This window comes from Cuculus canorus, chromosome 8 (assembly GCF_017976375.1).
Source record: "Cuculus canorus isolate bCucCan1 chromosome 8, bCucCan1.pri, whole genome shotgun sequence".
Taxonomy (NCBI): Eukaryota; Metazoa; Chordata; class Aves; order Cuculiformes; family Cuculidae; genus Cuculus; species Cuculus canorus.
The window spans coordinates 2,812,869-2,826,439 of NC_071408.1; the positions used below are offsets into that span (position 1 = coordinate 2,812,869).

General features: G+C 43.8%; 1 protein-coding gene across 1 annotated transcript in view; it reads left to right on the forward strand.

The window, feature by feature from the left end:
- PLA2G4A (phospholipase A2 group IVA) overlaps positions 1 to 13,571 on the forward strand; it is a 225,138-nt gene that overhangs the window by 32,857 nt on the left and 178,710 nt on the right. Inside the window, exons 2-3 of the mRNA XM_054073588.1 lie at positions 724 to 827; positions 2,373 to 2,426. The gene's annotated coding sequence lies outside the window, so the exon portion shown is untranslated. The remainder of the gene's footprint in view (positions 1 to 723; positions 828 to 2,372; positions 2,427 to 13,571) is intronic.

Here is a 13,571-nt window from a genome sequence, read left to right on the forward strand (position 1 = left end):
GCGACATGTAAAGTGTCTCTCCAAATTTTCCAAAGGGTCTACTGTGAGCAAGCCAGGTGGTAACCATTAACAGGTTTTAAAGAGCATAGCTCTGAACACATTTCAGAGATGGAAGAGGATGTAATGACTCCTTGGACTTGACTGTAGTAGTAATTAATAAAATAGATTGGGTTAATACGATCATTACTATTAATGCGTGCACCGCTGTCCAACTTGTTTCTCTTTTTGTGGCACGGCAGATCATTTGTTCCCTGTTCAGCAATGGTTCTACTAAATATTTCACTGTTGCTTGTTTTGTTTTATAAATTTCCTGGCATGTAATGTTATACAGAAAAAAAGTATTTCTAAAGATGTGATAGGGGAAGAGTAGCTGATGGAAAGGCAGGAGAAAAGCTCTTATGAAACGTTAGATGGAACTAATCTTAATCCATGTGTGCCTTAATATTTTCATGGTCAGATTTCTGACTGCCCTGAGAGTTTCTCACCATTCTAAACCCCAGTCTTGTTAGTCCTGCAGGGATGTAGCCGGGCAACCTCTGATGTTCCCAGCTGTGTTTCTTGTGGCCTAATCTTTCTGGCTTTTGCAATGTAAACCTTAATGGCTGATAAAGGTCTATTAGTTCTTCCATATCCAGCTGCTGTCTTAGCTTTAAGCATAGCTAGGTGAGCTCCACCTTCATAAAACTTTTTTTTTCTAATACAATTTATTTATTTTTGTTTCAGACCTTTATTTTGGGTGGTGGATGTTTGTTTGTAGCCAAGGCAAGCTGAGCTGAGGTCCATCAGTAATAACAGTCATCATCAGGAGGATTACAGACATAACACAGGTACTTCTGTTCTTCTTTTCGGACACCGTGTTCCTAACCTGAAACCTGAAGGTCTGAAATAAAAATAAATGAAACCTTAAATTCAAGGTGCCGGATTCCCTTTCATTACCCACTACCTGCTCTGTATTAATGAGCGTAACCTATTTGAAATAATTCACACTGATCTTACAGAATACTTCCAAACAAATAATTAACACCCAAGACTAATCCTTGATTATCGTTTATCCAATGGTAAGGTAGTATGTCTGAAGCCAAACAAGATGGTAATTCTTAATTGTTGCTGGAGTGTCTGTACCTGATTTAAGAAACGTTTTGCTGGCGTAGTGACACTCTTCTAGCTTCCAGCTTTCTGTTCTGAGGCCGAAAGATCCCAGATTACCTGAATTGGCATTGGTATCCGTACATGAGTGATGTGCAAATGCCTTGGAGGTGTCCTGCAGCCTCTTCCTGCCTGGAAGAGGGCATTGGAAACTGATAACACTGTGGCATCTTCAGGGATCCTCTATAGGTAAAAAGCTCTGCTTTGGCTTTCCGGATCCCATTGGCCTCTTGATGTCTAACCCACCGGGACAGCATTTCTGACCTGAGTCGTCTATGCCTGGAAATCACAGTTCTCATTGAATGGGGGAAACTGGCATTAATCACTCTTTTTTTTTTTTCGCAAAATTCCTTTGAATTTGAGACTACGGGTTGAATTTTCTGAAATATTAGCCAGGGGGTATTTGCTTTTGTGAAAATAAGATGAAGATGAATCTTTTTTCCCTAATCATTTCAGTCTGCATCTGGTTTCGTTTATTGGAATTCTTCTAATTTCGGCTCGACTTTGAGCAAGAAGACTAGCGAAATAACCTTCTTGCTGGTTTTAAGATTGCTTTTCAGTCTAACACTCAGCCAGTTTAACAAATTTAGTTTTAATTGTTCTTAAATTCCCAACACAACTTTGGGAATGATGATGAGCGTGTTTTCTAGGTGTCTTTACGGATGCCTGAAACGACACCTGTAAAGAAGCAAATCCCTGTTCTGACTTGCTTAGTGCAGCTGAATAGTAACAAAGAGAAATCATCCAAGATTATAGGAATTTGCACTAATTTCTTGCTTAAGTTTATTTGATTTTACAAAATCTTTTTCATTTTAATCCTTGTTTAAAGACAGAATGTATCCTTGCCAAACTGCGCTCTGGTGGGTTTCTTTTCCTCACGCTGTGATTGAATTGTTCCATAATTACAGCTGTTTCAATCTGAGACTCTAATCAGAACAACTAGAAAGAGAGAGGATGTGGGAGAAGACATGAATAGGGCAGTGTGATGAATTCAGAGTTCATCTCTCTGCGGAAGATAGACGCACTCATACTCTAATCCCTTTCCTCAAATACAGCAAATCCCATTTCAGAATGAGACTGAATGACCCAATTATATATTTTTCAGTGACGAAAGGTTGCAAAGTGTATTTACACTACTCTGGCTGTAAACCTGTTTCCCCAAATATTTATTTTAATGTCTGTCTTACTACAGCTATTTAACATCTTGCTCACAAATCTTTTTTCAGGTGCCGGAGATCTGCCGTCTGCAATCGATGTTACTGCGACTGCTGCTGTTTGTGGTAGATATTTTGTTTGTTGGTATTTGGGACAGCTGTACCTGGTGGGTTCCTGGTGTAGAGGCAGCAAGTTTGCCGTGTCCTTCAGATTTGGTGACCCTTAGATACCAACTCAGTGGCGCAGAACCCTCCTTCTGTCATAACTCGTGTGTTTTTATTCTTCTTTACGATTCCTGGCAATGTAACTTAAAATGCACCTTGCTGCCCCGTATTTCACAGCCGTTGTGCTGTGACTCTTTTCGTCCCTTACGGCCCGTGATACAGATCTCGAGTTTGATAAAGATCAGCTGCTGACGAGGCCAGCTCGAGCCTCTTTACTTTATCTAGAAACACCATTGAGAAAACAGCCCTGAGAAGTTTTCATATTTCATTTTATAATTTCCATGTAAAATTTCCAAAGGAAAGCGTTAACATGTCCTCAACAGGCATGCGGAAATTGATATTGAAGTCTAGAAAGAAACGAGGAGATGATTTTCCTCCCCAAACCCTAACCCAGGGCTGTCCCCGGGCATCACCGAGAGCGGCAGTTTCGTTACAACTGCCTTTATTCCTCCTTTGGTTTCAGTGGGAAAATCTTCAATGCCAAATGTCATTATGAAACACAGAGAACTGGGATCAAATTCCGATTCACTGGCTGCTAATTGGTTTCTGGCTTCCTTGAATGATAGAACTGTGTTTCTGCTGGTGCTATGGGATGTCTGTACAGGGTATCAATAACGTCCTGACCATATAGAAAGTATAATTTTCACGTTTGCTTCTGTGGTTGCACTTTTCTTCTCTGCTTAGTTGACAGATAAGTATTTTCTAGTGACTTCACTATTAGACTGAGATCAGGAATCTCTCATAGAAGAAATTAAGAATCAACTTCCGTTACCAATAATCATTCTAAAAATGTCTGAAGGACTATTGATATGATTTAATGTGGTGCTTCCTAACACAATCTGCTGAAATAAAGCTGTCATTCCGTTGTTTTACCCGATAACAGAAGAGAACAATATCTTCTCTCTTTTTTAACTCTCCCAAGTTTAAATCCTTCCTCTTAAATCAACCTTCTGGCACGTTTTCCACGGTGGGGATTCCTCCAGGCTGAGTACGTGTGAGTTCACATACTGAGCATGCACTCACGCACTGAGTCTGAATTACACTCAGCAGTCAGCAGCGATGAACATTGTCTCTTGACTTTTGTTTTATGTTTTGGCTTTAATTGCTTAAGTATTTTGGATGGACTTACCCTGCCCTTATTCATCAAGAGAGGTCAATCCTGACCAAGAGCTGCTGGAGCTCTGGGGCTGTGGTTCTGCTGATTCTGCTCCACGGTTAAGGAAGTTCTGCGTGGGAAATTGAAGTGAGATAGTGTCTTGTGATCGAAATTACGGCATTTTGTCTTTCAGACTTGATTCGGTTTTCCACATGGTCGCAGCAAAGCCCATTTTTCTTCATTCAAACCCAAAGTGCAATTCAGTTCCTGGTATCAGGCCAAATTTTTTGGTGGTGTAATGAAGTTACTGCTCAAATTTCCTGCTCAGTTTATGGCAATCCTTTGCCTAACTGAAGTTTTGAAACAGTTTTAAGATTTCTGATTTTCTATTTCCTTCATAAACCAAAATCTCTTTTCTGTGATCTGTGAAATTTTCGGAGAACTTTTCTTCTTCTTCATGCCTTGTTCCTAGGCAGGGTGAAATCCGTATACTAAAACAACCCCCACCTGCCCTGGAAGGGTACTGTAAGAGGTGAAAATGTGGAAAAGGCTTCTTATATGTCTGTGAGATTTGGGACTGAGGCTCTTGTGCCTCACACACAGACAGAAGTATAATCACTGAGTACATATATTCCTTTTTTATACCTTACCATGCGTGAATTTTGGGTTAAAATGGGCTTTAAATGTCTTTATTTCTTTATAATAAAGAAATATTTATTTATTTCTCTATCTTTTTATTTATCTATTTAAGTTTACTCTATATTTAGTTTATTTTTAGGTCATCTCTCTTTATTATGCTTGGGTTTGGGGTAGCGTGTCTCACACAAAGTTATAATTTGGTCAGATCAGCCTTAACTCCATTTTAACTTAATTTTTATCTGATGTGAAAAATTTGTTATGTTATGCCTTTCTCTTTTCATTTGTGCAGAATTAACATTTCTGCTATGCTTTCCTAGCTGCTATTCGCAGCTGGAAAAAGGTTCTGCCTCATTTACAGCTTACTGTTAGCTTGTTTCCAAATTTGTTGGAAAACTCCTAATAAAAAGGACAAGAAAATGAAAGCCTTTATTGGGAAAAGCTGTAATTTTTAGAGGAATTTCAAGCAAAGTAGAAGAATAGATTGAATAAGCAATTGTGTAATTGCCACACAGAAAGGAAATTAATTAGGGGAAAAAAAAGAAACTCTTCAGAAGAGTAGAAAAATTATACTCTCTGTTGCGTGGGCACCGTAATTCTCCACTAACAGAACAATTCTCCTCAGCTAATACATTTGGAAATGGTCGGAAGAGCTAAATGCAAGCGGAAGAATTAAAAGATACAGGGTGATAAACGTGAACGGTGGTATCCTCGTGCCAACTCAGCGTCTAAAAGAAAACGCTATTAAGAAATAGCTTGACTGCATGAATCCCAAGGCTTTTAATTGCAGATCTATTTTCAGTTGGCTCCTTGCCGATAAATAGAAGGGGGTTAGAGCAGAGAAATTTTGCGTGCTGAATGAGAATCTGAACCTGTTTATACTTCAGAGGCAATACTTGCCCCAAAGGGTTTTCGTTTTGCTATTTTCGGTTGCTTGCAGGTCATTTCAGGAGACAGACATGGCATTACAAAGCCGGTATTAATAGAAGGATTCCTTCAGTCCTTAATTGATGCGAGCTCAAACCACACATTAATTATAACAATTTTATGAGTTTTTTCCTCATGAAACAGATGTAATTGTAACAGAGGAAGATTAAATCTTGGGCAGGTCGCTTTGGAGAAGTTACTTTCTGTAGTTTCCCCTGAAGAACTTTTTTAAGTTCAACTGGAATGAACTACTGCTTTGAAAATGCAAACCAGAAGTTGTTTGAGAGTGATGAAATGAAGCCAACAAGTCAAAGGCACAACACTGCTTCCAGGTGGGCATTTGGAGGGTAAATAACAGTGTAAGACCTTTGAGAGGAGAAACTGATTTGAGAGGCAGTAGGGGCTGCTACTCTTGAAGCCGTGCATGGAGAAAGAGCTAGAAATACTACACAATTGTATCAGGATGTGTGTCTCCAGGATAACGGATCGCTGTGGCACACAGCAGCAAAGAGCCTGGGGCTCTCTGCACCTCAGGGGCAGGATGCAAGTGTCACGTGTGGAAGAAAAGCTATTTGAAACCTGGATCTAGTTTGCTTTGCCAGGTGTTCATAAGCAACCGCAGCAAGGGCTTCCTTTGTTCTTCAGCTGGTTTGGTTACGTGGTATAAGAGCAAGGCAATCTCTGGGCTACCCATTTAGAAGGTACCCAACTTTCTTATTACAACTCCAAATCATAATGAGGATTAATATGCTCAACATTATCGCTGGGTACCAGATGTCACAACCGCGGTGCAGTTGGTATGCAGCCTGACTTTGATCTTGTTTCTGTACTAATAAGTAATAAATGCAGCTTTAATCCATGAAATACAAACTTAGTGGGAGAGTTCAAACTGGACTGCCATAGCTAATCTGCGCCTCTGTCAGTCTGTGTGTCTCTCTCGCTCCGCTGAGACTAATGGTCCTAACGTTTTCCTGGAAAGGTCAAGGGAAATGTCCTGCTGGTTCATCTATGGAACTTGTTTTTTGTTCACATCCGCTGCTCCATCTTTGGGTGAACCACTTGATGTCTTCTTGTCAAGATTTTACATTTCATAGAATCATAGAATAGTTTGGGTTGGAAGAGACCTTAAAGCCCATCCAGTTCCAACCCCCTGTCATGAGCAGGGACACCTCCCACTGGATCTGATTGCTCCAGGGCCCATCCAACCTGGCCTTGAACACCTCTAGGGATGGGGCAGACACAACTTCCCTGGGCAACCTGGGCCAGGGCCTCACCACTCTCAAGGTGAAGAAATTCCTTCTTATGTCCAGTCTAAATCTGCCCCTCTCCAGTTTATACCCATTTATACCCCTCGTTTTATCACTCGAAGCCTTTATGAACAGCCCCTCCTCAGCTTTCTTGTAGCCCCTTTCAGGTGCTGGCAGCTGCTCTAAGTTCTCCTGGGAGCCTTCTCTTCTCCAGGCTGAACAACCTCAACTCTCTCAGCCTGTATGAACCTGCTTCCTGATTTCACCGGCGAAGAACCAGAAAGAAAGTCTATGTTTTTCCCCAGTGTCCCCCAGGAGCCACTCCCGCTCAACACGGTTGCTGCCTCTTCCTTTCCGTACACTGATGAGTCTTTGGTTCTACTCATCTGCATCTGTGATCCCTTTACATGTAAAATGTGGAGATGTAGAACTTCAGACAAATGCTTGTGAGCATCATTGTCACCCTAAATACCCAACTGAAAGCCATCCTTTCCTCCCTTTTCTATCTCGAATCAACCATAATTGTTATGATTTTGTTTCATGGTAAAAGTTTTGAGGAATTACAGAGATAGCTGACGAGATGATCATGTATTCCTTCACTGTGAGTTCTTCCATTCTTGACATTCATTTAATTTAATTTCTCTTTAATTTCTCTTAAATGCATCTTACACCAATAGATGGGGCTGGAAGCTCATTGCGTTTCAGCAAAAACAAATATTTGCATGCCTGTTAAATGCAGTTTAGTAATCAGTAGCATATGTTCTGCGCCAATACGTGATTAAAGGTGAAAGATATTGTCTGTTAAAATAAGGACCGTAAAGAAACTGTTAATGGTATGGGATGACAGATCAGAGAGGAAAGGCTGCAGTGTGGGATAGAATTCCTGGGTACAAACGTTGTGTTAATTAGCAATTTGAGCTATGACCTGAGGGTGGAAATAGTAAGTTTTTCTTCTCTTAGGCTCCTTGTTTGTGTATGTTGTATTTCAGATGGAGTATTTACTGTCAGTGTCTGGTCATAACGGCTCATCGAAGAGGGATCCGTTTTCCTATTTCCTGCAAATTTTTGCATTTGAAAAATTTCATCCTCTATATAGGGATGAAACAAACATTTGTTGAGTTTTCCTGCATTATGTAGGCATGGACTTGACTGTCAAATCTCTCTATCCTAAACACATGCTCCGGCTTTTGGGTCCTTTCTACTTCTCATGTGTCTGTCTGCAGTGAGGCGACTGGATTAGAGAGAAGCTGAGTGCATGGTCCGATGATTACAGTCCACTGTGATGCCTCCCACCCGAGGACAGGCTGGGAGAGTTGAGGTTGTTCAGCCTGGAGAAGAGAAGGCTCCCAGGAGAACTTAAGTGTGACCTTCCAGTACCTGAAGGGGCTACAAGAAAGCTGGAGAGGGGCTGTTCACAAAGGCTTGTGGGGATAGGACGAGGGGCAATGGGGATAAACTGGAGAGGGGCAGATTTAGACTGGACATAGGGAGGAATTTCTTCACCATGAGGGGGTGGTGAGGCACTGGCCCAGGTTGCCCAGGGAAGCCGTGGCTGCCCCATCCCTGGAGGTGTTCCAGGCCAGGTTGGATGGGCCTTGGGCAGTCTGAGCCAGTGGGAGGTGTCCCTGCCCATGGCAGAGGGTTGGAACTGGATGGGCTTTGAGGTCCCTTCCAGCCCAAACTATTCTATGATTGTAAATCTGGAAGATCTGTGTCGTGGTGCTGTAGCACTGCCCATCCTCCCTGCCGTGTTTCCTTGCTTGAAGTCATGATACTGAAGTAAAAAGTGAACTTGACATGAACTTGACTTTTCAGACTGAGGGAACGAACTTCAAGAGGCAGAAGAGAAACCGGAGAGGAGAAGGTGTTTCTGAGAGCTGTTAAAAAAATCACAGAAGTTTTCTCATTATTGCTGAGGAGATGATGACAGACTGACTCGTCTTGCTGCTCTGTTGTGGGTACGGCGAAGTGACGGGGTTTGGGACAAGCTGAGGTCCAAAGCCATGGATTTCTTCAGGTAGACAGCTGTCTACAAAATCCACCGTGTGTGAAGCCCGGTTTTGCCCAACATCCATGAATTAGGCAGGCCCTCTTCCCCATTTTCTCTTCTAAAGGATTTGAAACCCATTTCCAGTTGCTGAGAAAAAGCTCTGGAAATGCCTCCAAGGTTAGAACATAAAAAACCACTGCAGCAAAGAAAGAAGAAAGCAAGTGCCCTCCCTCAGCCATGTTTTTTTCCAGCACAATTGCCTAAAGGAGCATTCCAAGTCATCCAGCCAAAAGGCTGCAAGTTAAGGTTCGATTTCCCGTGTTACAACAGCTAATACCTATTTAAGCTCAATTAATATCTTTTTAATCTTCTATGCTCCCTTTCCCTCCAAAAATGCCATCGACACAAGCTGCTTGCTGGAGGGGAACTAGTAAAAATTTTTCCTCCAGCTGCGTTTTGAATATCTGGGGGCTAAAGTAATTTTTTTTTTTTTCCTAAAAAGCTCTTTTCTTGCCTTTAAAGGAAACAGAAACGTTGGAAATTTCCAAAGCTTTTTATGTTGTAACTTTGGTGCATTGTCAAAAAGTGAGACAAAGAAGCTGGTGGGTGTGAGGAAAGGTTTCCTCATCAAACTCCTGACACTTAATTACAGTGATTTCTGCCAGAGGGACTGAAGAGGCCCCACTGACTATGGTCAGAATTGATGAGTTGTGGCTGGGAGCCCTTCTCCTCTCTGTACCTTGTTTCTTGAAATAAAAGGGCTTGATTGATGCTGGGGGCTGAAAAAAGACCCCACAACTGTACGGTTGAAAAGGAACTTTCTACCAAGATGACACGAGAAATGACTGTTCTTCCTGGGGACTGCTCTCAAGGTCCAGTGTGGGGATGGAGGTGCACAAAGGTCTGCATGGGGAACATTTGGGAAAGTTCAGTTCCCAGATCGTGCCATTTCTGTCCCCAGATGAGCTTGGAAACATGAAGCTGAGCTCCATTACCATCACAGCAGGACAGGGATGTTCTAGGAAGGATGATGCCTTCTTACCACCATTTCTGTTATGTCCTTCAGGGCCAGTTTTCATTCCATCCATGGACAATAAAACATGATCTGAGGTACATCTTCGCTTTCAAGCATTTTAATGGCTTGGACCAAAGTTTTTAATGGGGAAGCACTTTCTGAGCAAGCCAACTGGAAGGACTCTGTGTCTTAACTTGCTACAGTGAAAAGCAAATATAAAGATGAGGGTGAACGTTTTGCACAGTGACGAAAGCCTTGTGGAGAGGTTTAGCCAAATATATATTTTTTAGTTAACAGTGAAATGCAAATAGCATTTTCAGAATTGGAAGTTTTGAACTTTTCTAACGAATTACTGTTGGCACTTTCAACCATTTCAACTCAAGGTTTTCTATTTTTTAATATTCAACACCATTTTTTTTCAGCGGGCTTGTGAGGCCATGTGCGTGGCTTGCAGCCCATGCATAGAATAGAATCACAGAAGCATAGAATAGTTTGAGTTGGAAGGGACCTTATCTAGTTCCAGCGCCCCTGGCTTGCACAGGGACACCTCCCACTGGCTCAGGCTGCCCAAGGCCCATCCAACCTGGCCTGGAACACCTCCAGGGATGGGGCAGCCACACCTTCCCTGGGCAACCTGGGCCAGGGCCTCACCACTGTCACAGTGAAGAAATTCCTCCTTCTGTCCAGCCTAAATCTGCTCCTCTCCAGTTTATCCCCATTGCCCCTCGTCCTATCCCCACAAGCCTTTGTGAACAGCCCCTCTCCAGCTTTCTTGTAGTCCCTTTCAGGTACTGGAAGCTGCTCTAAGGTCTCCTATGAGCCTTCTCTTCTCCAGGCTGAACAACCCCAACTCTCTCAGCCTGTCCTCATATGGGAGGTGCTCCAGCCCTCTGACCATCCTTGTAGCCTCATCTGGACTCGTTCCAACAGCGCCGTCTCCTTCGCATGTTGAGGATTCCAGAGCTGGGCACAATCCTCCAGATGAGGTCTCCCAAGAGAGAAACAGAGAGTCAGAATCCCCTCCCTCGCCCTGCTGGCCACGCTGCTTTGTATGCAGCCCAGAACACCGTTGGCCTTCCGGGCTGCAAGTGTACGTTGCCGGCTCATGTTGAGCTTCTCGTGGACCAGCAGCCCAGGTTCTCCTCCTCAGGGCTGCTCTCAATCACATCATCCCCCATCCTGTATTGAAACCGCAGATTGCCCCAACCCAGCTGTAGGACCTTGCACTTGGCCTTGTTGAACCTCATGAGGTTCACACAGACTCGCTTCTAAAATACCAGGGAAGTGTTTGTCCTCATCAGATGGTGCTAGAAAATTTGCTGTCCGTGTAGCTTTTTAAAGTTGTTACATTGCAAGGGCTTTGTCTGATTTTGTTATGAGTCGCAAGTTTCAGTTGTGTGGTTGGGTTCTAGAGAATGCCATGGGAAATCTAGAGGACTTCTCCTATGGTTGCTTATGGTGAGAAGGAGGAAATCCATAGCTTTGGGGAAGCCTCTGTGAGTTACAGCAATAGAGCTCTTCTGCATAGAGCTGAGTTCCCATGTTAGTGAGTTTTCTCTCGTCCCGTGTGGATCCGCAGCTCCACACTGTGTGGTGCGTATTTCAGTGCTCCAGAGCACTCAATGACCTTTTTTTTGAGGGAAACTATAAATACTAGTTTTGGCATAATAGACGGGTGGGCAGTATTTCAAGGGTGGTGTGCCAGACTGTGTTTTTCCTTTCTCAAATTAGAGGCTAAACACGCTGCTGGGAACTCAGCAGAGGCAGGGAGATGCTCCATCCCAAACAGGTAGGATGCTTTCTGGGCACTTCACAGGTAGTACCTTCCTTCAGAGCAGGACAGCATCTCCCCAGCCCTGCTTCTTACGGATCCCGTACCAAGAGGAAAAGCACATTGCTCTTGACTTCACTCCAGCTCTGCCCGGCGCGTGCTGGCAGTCTGGGTTTGGCAGTCTGTATCGGGGGTGCTGGCGCTGCTCTGGTTCTTGGTTTGTGGTGCCCGCAGGTACGTGTTGCGGGTGAGAAAGGCGTAGACGTGGATGAAATGGCTTTGAAAAGAGACTTTCACTCCTCGCCCTTGATGTGGTGACGCTGTCTTTGTAAGTGGATTGCCTGAACGGCTTGCTGAGATGTGTGCAAGCGATGTACCCCCCAGAGAAGAAAAAGAAAAAGGCGGAGTTATTCATTTTTCTGGGAGGACAGACGAAAAGGGCATGAAAAATGGTGACACAATTAAATCAATATTGACATGGCTGTCTGCGATCGAGTGCTGTGCATGCATGAAGTGCCTCTGTTTGTCATGTGAACCAGCCGGGGCTGTTCCGTAGAGCAGCTTTGCGAGCTGGAGTGGTCTGTGTCCGGTGATCAGCCGTGCACAGCCCTTGTGCGGCTGCAGAGAGAAAAACGGTCAACAGGAAATAAGATCATTCCGCATCTGTTGTTTTAGCTTCAGTTCTTAACGTTTTTCTTTAAAAAGTTAGGCAAGATGAGTTGCATAACAAGGAAGTTTACTTTCTACTCACGCTAGCTTTCCCTCTGGGCTTTCTTACTTTATGTAAGAGAATGTTTGTTTTGCCTCCACTCCAGCGTGGTTCAGGAGCGGCGTGCTCGCATTTAATAGTTAAACTGTTGGAAGGCTGTAAGAAAAGGGCTTCCTGCTTTCCTAGGAAATGGATACCAGGTTCTGCAACTGTAATACTGAAAAGTATGTGGTTTAAATGTGTTCTTGCTCATATAGGGGTTGGAAATACTTTATTCTTAGTTGTTTGGGAGCAGTGAGCTCAAGCAACTCCTCACCCCCCTCACTGTACAGACCACCGTAAAGAGTAAAGAAATAGGTAAGAAATGTGGGCAAGAAGCCAGGAGTCTTTTTTTGGGCAAGGAGGGAAAGCAGAGAAGCAACTCCACTGGCATTCTATGTCCAAATAGAGAGCATTCATATATGCTTCCCTGTTTATTTGGTGAGATGGACAAGCGTAGAGAGGAGTGAGCTGGAGCCAGGGACATAGGCCATCTGCGTGTGCTACAAGGAACATTCCTTGCCCAGGTGGACCTCCAGCATCTACGTGGAGCTGGTCCCAGGAACCTGTTGTACCATGTTCCATAGGCACAGGAGGAGCAAATGCAGAATTAAGTCGTGATAGCAACAAGTTCGCTCTTTCACTACAGATTCTTAACTAATCATTTAGAAACGGGTATTTCTGATACTCCCGAGTCTGCGCCAGGGCTAGTTTTCTCAATTTCATGGATGTGTGTGCAGGCTACACTGGGGGAAGTTACCAGGAGATGAGGAGGAGGTTCAAGAGCTGATATGTTCCCAGTGACAGAAATACAGAGGATGAGGTGGAGATATCTTTGCTGAAGTATGGAAGAAAACTGAGAAGAGGGCACAGGGGGAATATCACAGCCAGAAATGCTGGTGTCTGTGGAAAAGTACTCCTTCCCAAAGAGGGTGGTGCTGCCTTTGTAGCATGGTCTCTATCCAAAACCTTTTGAGGCTTGCGTAGTCAGAGGCATTTTTTTCCCAGACAACTGCTCCTCTGTGGCCACTGTATAAAGCAGGAGATACTAATTCACCTGACTAGTAGGAAGCTGGCTTTTGACATCCCAAAGTTTCTGTCTTCTTGATCAGTTTGGGCTACTTGGTAGACTGTGAACGGTCCTCCAGAGAAGATAACAAAAAAATAATGTAAAAAACTTCTTGTCTCATTATCAACCTTTTCAGGTCTCTAGACATGGCAGCTGCTAGTTCGTCTGCTTGCCTTGTTCCTTCAGAATGCCAGTCATGGAATCATAGAATAGTTTGGATTGGAAGGGACCTTAAAGCCCATCCAGTTCCAACCCCCTGCCATGGGCAGGGACACCTCCCACTGGCTCAGGCTGCCCAAGGCTTCATCCAGCCTGGCCTGGAACACCTTGAATACCGACGTCCTGCAGAAAACCTGACTGGCAAAACCAAGACAGATGGGTTAAGATAAGACCTCACGGGAGAGAGTCAGCCTGAGCCTCAGTTGCTAGGGGCGGTCGGCTGTTTGGGAAATAGAGTCTTCCTGCTAAGAATGAGAAAATGGTATTGATGAGGTTTCTCATCACTCACTTTGAATTCTGCAATGCGGGCTATTCCCAGCCTGGGGCA